Source organism: Corapipo altera, unplaced genomic scaffold (assembly GCF_003945725.1).
Source record: "Corapipo altera isolate COAL_440 unplaced genomic scaffold, ASM394572v1 0, whole genome shotgun sequence".
Taxonomy (NCBI): Eukaryota; Metazoa; Chordata; class Aves; order Passeriformes; family Pipridae; genus Corapipo; species Corapipo altera.
This window is the reverse complement of record NW_020884872.1, coordinates 76,052,122-76,060,382: the sequence shown is the minus strand read 5'-3', so window position 1 is coordinate 76,060,382 and position 8,261 is coordinate 76,052,122.

Sequence of the window (8,261 nt, the reverse complement as noted above, 5' to 3'; positions counted from 1 at the left end):
TATTGCCTCTACCCCCTGCAAACTTCAGAGGCACAGGGAAATAGCATGCTGCTGCTTGGCTCTGCCAGTCTGGCTCCTAAAATCTGACCTTGACAGGGAGAGAAAAGGAAAACTAAAAACTATGCCAGTCACCAACACTGGGACAAATTGAATCAAAAGACAAAGATGTAAGTGAATACAGTGCATATGAACTTGGCAGCAGAACTCAAATCTAAAAAAAGGTGGGGGCCAAAAGTTGACAAAACCCATTAAAACAGCAATTCTAAGACAGGTACCCCTGCTGTGTATGCGGCATGTGATGAAGAGGTATATAAAAATCCTGTGAACAGTCCTCAGATGTCTGTCAAAAAATGAATCTTCCAATGGTGAAAAAGAAATTGCTTAAAAATAGATTTAGGTAAAGAAAATAATGAAATGTTTGGAAATTTATTTAATGAGACAGTTTCTGAAGTACAGCACAAAACAAAGATTATATAAAGGATGTCAAGATAATAAATTGTACTCAAATTCTTCTCACACTTCTGAGTCATTTAGCCTGCTGTCCTTTAGAGCTGTCACTTGAACAAAAGCAACTGAAATTAACTAATTTGGTAACTTATCTCATTTGTCTTTCTTTGGAAAGCATTCCTTTTCTCCATAAGTCTCTAACAGCAGGCTAAAAGGAGAGACAAGTATAAGTGAAAATGCAACAAGAAAGACAACTAGGTTTTTTCCATGAGCTGAAACTTTGAGAAGTCTGTTCCAGGCACAGTTGTTGTGTACACCACATATATTTGATATTCCACTCATAATTTAGAGGAAAGTCATGGAAATTATTTCTCTTATGGGAGAATCCAATTTGAGAATCCAACAACACAACTACAACACAACAAGAATATAGCACAACAATGTTATGAAAGAATGCCCAAACTGACCTGGCTACCAGAAGTCATCCAGCTGCCTTAAAATGACTCCTCCTTGAAGCATCACTGACAAACTGAGGAGCAAGTTGTTTCATCTTTGGGTGCCTCCACCCCCTGTGCACAAATAATGCAATTATTTGCTGACCTCTGACCACTGAGTCTGGAAATGTGTTGAGGCTGTCAGTACTCTCTTACTGTGTGCACAATGACATTGAAGTCTCAGCAGGAGGCTCCTAGTGCTATATAACACAAACAGATTATAATAATAGCTAACATGTCTAATGAGTGATTGCTTCACAGGCATAGGGAGCCTGCCAGGCTCATCCATCCCTGTGTGCCTGTCTGAATAGATGTGTGCCTATTAACTCATCCATCAGATTATCTTTTCCTTACATTCTTGAAGAACCGATGATTGTATCTCATTTTTTAAATACTTATTTGCTGTTCTTTTCTTAGCAATCGCCTGGATTAGGACAGACACTTAAAAGGAATTTAGTAGGCTTCCTTCATTACCCAACCTGGGTACACTCATGCTTCCAGCATTCTGAAAAAGTTTAACAGATTGAGGCATGTATGAAAGTTGCATGAAAACCTGAACTTCAGTAGGATTTTCAGAGCAGATGTCATTGTGTCAAACTCTCCAACAGACAAGTAGACCTGGAGCTCAACACAATAGATTTACTTTAGAATAGAACTGAAAACGGGATTGTATGTGGGGCAAATATCTAGCATCTGGACTAAGGTGCTCTGAAATGTAGTATACACTAAACCAATCAAAATGAGATTAGTGGAGATTTTAAGAACTCACAGAAATATATAGAGGATTATTTGACAACACTATCATCCACAGAAAGGGCTAGGGAAAACTAAGCAACAATATTTTCAAACAGTGTTGCCATAACTCAGTGTTTTAACATGAAACAAGAAATGTAAAGATTTAGCTTTGGCAGTCAGGCTATTCTGAGGCATCTCCACTGTCTTTCCCTCTGTCTCTCGCTTTTCAGCAGTTCTGAATGTTTCACATTTTCCATAAGGCTGTGGAGAAAAATCATTGGATTATAATTCTCAAATTATTGATTTATTATTATTTATTAATCTCTTCAGTTTAAATAGAAGCTGACAAATTTTCTGAACCAGGATCATAATTTTTGAATACTTAGAAACTTTCCCATGAAGCTGACCTTTTTTATAATTTTGACAGAAACCATAGAGCTCTGGAGTACAGCTGAAGTGTACTAAACCGCTCAAGTCTGTTTGCACACAAACAGTTAAAACTTGCTAAGAAAAAAAAAGAAAGTCAAAACAGAGAACAAGGGGAGAGCTAGTATGAACACAGATAGATTAACATACATGTCAATATATATATGGGATTCTCCCATTTTATTATTATGGACAGTAGTGCAAAATTAGATACCCAAAGCAGTAAAAAAAAAAAAAAAAAAGTTGATTTGCTGAAAAATTAGGTAATACAAAAAAGAAAAACTATCTTTTAGGGAAGAATTAATTTTCCCTAATTTAAACCATTTAAAACTTTAACTGTTTAAACTTTAAGCATCTTGTTTCATTATTCTAGTTTCCTGTTAGTTGGTGGAAAGAAATATATTACAGCCTTATTTCATCTCACATATCTTGAACAATGCTTTGGGTTGATTACTTTGAGAAGCTCTGGTCTCTCTTTTCACTGTAAGGGAATTTGAACAGTCTGCCTTATACTAGGCATACATACTTTGGACAATTAATATTAGTTGAGATGAACTTCACTCTCACAGGAGGGAAATTATAGAAAAAAACCCACCAATACAGTTTTAAGAATAATGAAAATAAGAAAGACAAGTCAAAGATATAAAATTATATAAAACCTTTTTTCTTTTTTACAATTTTTAAATGGTATTTGAAGACTTTTAGAAAGCCTGTGTTTTAACATCCTAGTAATGTAGACAGGCTTTTTCTCTGAAGAATTTCTAGAATGTCAGCTTTTCTCTCTTGCATGTGGTGAATTTAGGCATTTTTAGGATAACTGATTCATTAAAATTTGGAAGTCCAAGTCAGGTGTTTAAGTTTGAAGGATGAATTAGATTGCACAGCTTTGAAACAAATTTTGAAGAAAAAAATTATGAAACACACAGTAATACATAAACTTAAATTATGTCAAGCAATTCTGAATTTTCTTTAAAAGATAAAATTATTTCTTAAATTAAATATAGAAGGCATTTTACGTTAAGAATATCACAGTGTGACTGAAGAACAAGAGAGCTAATTGTAATGTGGGTAATATATTAGTGTAACTAACTGAGGGTAGGAGGAGAATCGCTCAAAGACGAAATGAAAATGGTGTTCTCCAGAGGATAAGTCACCAGAGAAAGGCAACAGTGAGGATCCTAAAAAATTGCTCGTAAGAGTAATTTATTAATATTTTCATTAATTTTCTTTGCGCAAAACCAAGTCTGTGATGACAAAACTTTCTTCTAGAATGACTTTGTCAATAAGTAGTCAGGTCAGGAAGAACAGTATGATGTTGGGGACTGCAGTGGTGAAAATGGGATTAAATTTAATGGTGTATAAAATGGAAGACTGTGTGCTTAAGGACTCATAAGAAGATTTCTGCAGTAATAAAGAATTCATCAGCTGAAGCTGAATGAGGCATAGAAATGGTGTTATGTGAGCACAGGTATCTTCTGAGATACCACAGAGAAGTGGGGGAAGAAAAAAGTAAAGGTATTCCTAAGACATTTTGGGAGAGGTACTTCCAGCAGAGGCTACTCGCCTATTTTACCTGCATGGCAGACTGAAGTTCAGTGCGGGTAAAAAGAGTGTTGACAGCTTTTCTGAGAAATATTGATGGTTTTTGTGGCTTTTGTGAGACTTCTGGTGTTCTGCAAATGCCTTTGTTCACCCCTTGGCAGTGCTAAAGGAAGATGTGGCGTATGCTACGGGATGAACACATATTTAAACCGAAGCACAGTATTACAGGGAGGAAAAAAAAGCCAAAAAAAGCCCACGTGGATATATACTGAGCAGGAATGCATTTAGACTCAAAATAATAAAAGTTAAAAAAAATCCTTATCATTATTACACACAATTAATGAGACTTTCGACAGAAGTCATCTAACTAGTTTCAAGGTAGAGCTCAATTGCTTTCTGAGAAAGATGATGCAATGATGATATAATCCAAGCAAGGGACTGAACTCACTGAACTTACTTCCAGTTGTCTGTCGCAAACACATGCACTGCTTACAGAAAATAGTGCAGAACGACCAGTTTAGGAGTAACAGGCTGTTTTCTAGAACATTTTATTACAAGATTTTTAAAGATTCTATGAGAAAAAGAAGAGTGTCTTTATTTCCATTTGTGGAGGAATAAAATGAGGCATATAGAGATAAAATGTCTTTCCTTAGTCACCCACCAGGTATAGAAGATAGAATAAGTTTCTTTAATTCCTGTATAAATGCAGTACAGTGACTTTCTGCAGCTGAAAATTAATGTGAAAAGAGATGTTTGGGTTTTTTTAATTACAAATAGCTATTTGTAAGCAACAAGCTTATAATTAGAAACAGGTACATACCATGGCAATTTTCCTTTTGGAGATTAATATAAAAGAGTAGGGCTGTTTCCTAGGAAATTGTGCATTTTTGCATTTGGGTATGCCTCCAGGTGTCAAACAGTGTTATTTGGAAAGCAATAAATTAACAGATCTCTATGTTCCTCAATTCAAATAGGAAAGTGCAATCTTGCAGGTAGCTTGCTTTCAAACTTGAGTTAATTCTTAGTGTGGTCCTGCCCATGGGCAAACCAAGTAACCCTGTGTCTTGCTCTGACCTGACTCACATCTGATACCTGGGTATCTGCCCTGGATACTCCTAAATATGAAGGTCTAGAGACAGTATGAATGGGGCCATATGTAAACACTACCTTAAGATCATCCCAGACCATAATGACTCTTCTTTTGTTCACCTGACTTTGGTTTTTTTTTGCAGGATAAATTCAAATTATTCAAACAATCTGTTCTAATACTGATTTTTCAAAAGTTTGCTTTAGCATGCTAGATTGACAGTGAAAAATGGAAACACTAGTCACAAGATGAACAGATGATATTTACTCTGAATTTGTTGTGTAGACGTGCTGTCTGTTCAGATTAGCTGAATTGTAATTGCCTCTAATTCAGTTTCATCTATGTTTTCAAAATTGTGTTCATTCTGATAGACTAATCCATCATTTTCAGTGACAGACTTACGTAAAAGTATTTCTCTTCAACCAAACAAATTGAACTTCGTGATAAATTACTTTATTACTTTTTTAACAAGAAGATGTCAATTATAAAGGAGATTATCCAGTAGGGTATATATGTATTAGATACTGCTCAGTGGCTCTCACACTTGATAAATTTGCAGATTTAGAAAATAATACATTTTACTGAATATAAGCAAAATGTTTCCAAGTATAACAAAGCATTGATCTGCAGCCTGAAGTGTTTAAATTATTTTTACAGCTCTGAGATATGAAATATAAAGTATGCATATAATTGATACAGGAAGATTGGATTAGATCAGAAAAAAATCCTGTCTTTTTAACTGCATTAATTCTTTGATATGAATAAACCAAGTGAATTAATAATGAAGTAATTTCAGTACTGTTGTTGCTTTATCCTTCAACAGTTTTATCTGGACAATTGCTGGATTTTCAGGTACATTAATTTTCCATTTATTTGGCTTTAAACCCTTCACAGTCTCTGAGGAATGTCACATAGCTGGCAAAAGAATAAAAAAAATTTTTCAAAAATAATGTTTAACATATCAAATATTCTAGAGTTCCTTAGGTACCTGGATTGCTAACCTTAACTTCAGCCTATAGTAAATTTCCAGAATAAAAAGTGAATGTAGCCCTGGCATACAAGGCCCTGGAAAACCTAACAAAGAAATAAATTCAATTCCCTGTCTTATCTACAGGAGAAAATTACTGTCCTGGTTGCAAGCTTTGCCTGACGTGAGGGTTAGAAATGAAGAATATAGCAGTCCTGATAGGTATTAGCTTACTGGATATTAGTTGTGCCCTATGGATAGAAAGAGGGGTTTTTCTCTGTGTTATATTGTGTTCTAGAGTGGGGAATGATTCCCTATGTTTCTGTACATATTGTGTTACGATGATCACTGTGGTTATTTCTGAGCAATTTCATGCTACAGGAAGCTAGAGGACTAAGGATGTTGAATGACTTTTAGAGACAAGAAGGGATAGGCAACAACATTTACGTGGCACTCCATGATCTTTTACAGTGATGCAGTACTCATACCGGGAACTTAAACGATCTGGGTTAGGGCTAAGGAAAGTCCAGGGGAGTAGCAGACTGGGGACCTCAAACTGAGTGGCTGACAGGAAAAGGCCTGCCTCATTCTTTCTCTTTCAATGTTATATGACCTCTTCCAATGTCCATGGTACTTTGGCTTCAGAGCATATCAGAGTAGCGTCAGGCAGTTATCACTGAGAAGTCTCATCTAGGGAGCTAATACATTGCCTGTCCCATTGTTGATTGACTGGAAAGACAAGAACCAAGGCTGTTGTAAGAGACCATGGAATACCAGCCAAAAAGAACAATTCCTTACCTGAAAAGCTGAATAATATCTTTAAGCCACTGGTCTCTTCGCTCTTTACTCTCCCCATGATCTTAAATGTATTGCACTTTTGTGACATTCTATCCAGATTTTGTGTCAGTTTTTTGCTTGTTTTCCCTTTAACATTAGCTTAAATGTTTGATTGCATCTAAACTGCATCGTATCTATTATTTATACAAGCACAAAGGCAGTAATTTTGTTTTCAAAATTTGATCAGAAATAGTAAATTTCATAGGGAATTTTCAACCAAGATTAAAACATATTTGAATGCAAAATAAAAATACACAATCAATTATGTACTTAAGGAATATGCAAGTATCTTGGATTTTATATTCAAATGCTGTCACAATGCTGAGCCCTTCTTATAAATATACAATGATAATTGTGCCTGTGAACATCTTGCATTTCACCAGTATTCCAAAATGGAAAATATCAACACTCAGGAAAACTGTTATGAATTTATAACTCTGCCTATAAAACTTCAAGTCTGTGAACAAATAAATGGAGCTTGTATTCAGAATCCATAATTTTGCCAAAAGATTTTTCTTGGAAAGCAGATTTTTACACATTTTCACCAGGTACCTTCAAGTAGAGAATGAGCCTTCTTATTTCTTTGACCCTAAAAAATTGTAGCTTTCCACTTGGCTTCACAGCCCCATCAAAATTCACAAATAATCTTTATGTAGCTACTTATTCTTAAATGATGTACCTGGTAGTGATTTACAGTCCATCCCACAGTCAGCAAGCAGCAGTCCCTGACCAGTGTATTCCTGTATCTGTCCCAGGATATAGGAGGACCCTAGTACCAAGGAGCATCCTAAAATTAACCATCAGAATTCATATTATTATCTAGATTATTATTTCATATTTCTATAAATAGCTATTAGTCCAAAGCCAAACCTACATAAACCTAATAAGAAGGATAACAGAATCTTTTCATTCCTAAGTGCTATATTTAATTATAAATGTAGTGGGAAGTTTTTTGACTAGTATACTGGATTTCTGTGTCTGTCATATTTTAGCTAGATTGTTTCAAATTCAGTATTAGAGCCAAATGGTCTTCCTCTGTATGTTTGAGAAAGCTCTTAGACTTCTTTTACATGAGGACAAAGGGTGTTTTAGACTGCTTACTTGCCTGTATGATCCTGGGCATTGTCAAGCTGTCTCAGAAAAGACAGCTCTTCTGTAAGAAGTAAAAAAAGGGTGTTTTCCCCAGCACAATTCTGGTGTTCACTGAAGACAATAAAGCCCTCCCTGTGCAGCCTTAGGATCATACGGAAGCACCTATTTCTTACCTCCACCTCCTTCACCCTGGTAGGGAGGGCTAATTAACCACCAAGATGTGGCTCTGCCCTCAGTTCTTCAAGAAGGTTGTGTTGAAGTCTGGCCAGCAGATCTCATTGTCTTGGGCACTGGGGTGTGCTCTGCATCTGCTGCTGTGCCAAGTAACTTCTGTGTCATCACAGGCTAGTACAAGTTTTCATTGTTCCCCCTTTACTGAAAAAGAACCAAACAAAACCGGCTTATATCTTCATAAAACTGGCATAAGGGAGTAGCTAAGCAGGCTGGTTAACTCCCAGGCTAGTTAACTCTTGTGTGACCAAACAACTCTTTACTAATAATTATTCCAGACAAAGGAACTTCATAGCATAGTAATAACAGCAAATGAAGATATCTGAAAGAAGCGATGGTACCAAGTGCAGTTTACTCCAAAAGATGAAATGAGCAGTATGGTCTCCACGAGGACATACTTCCA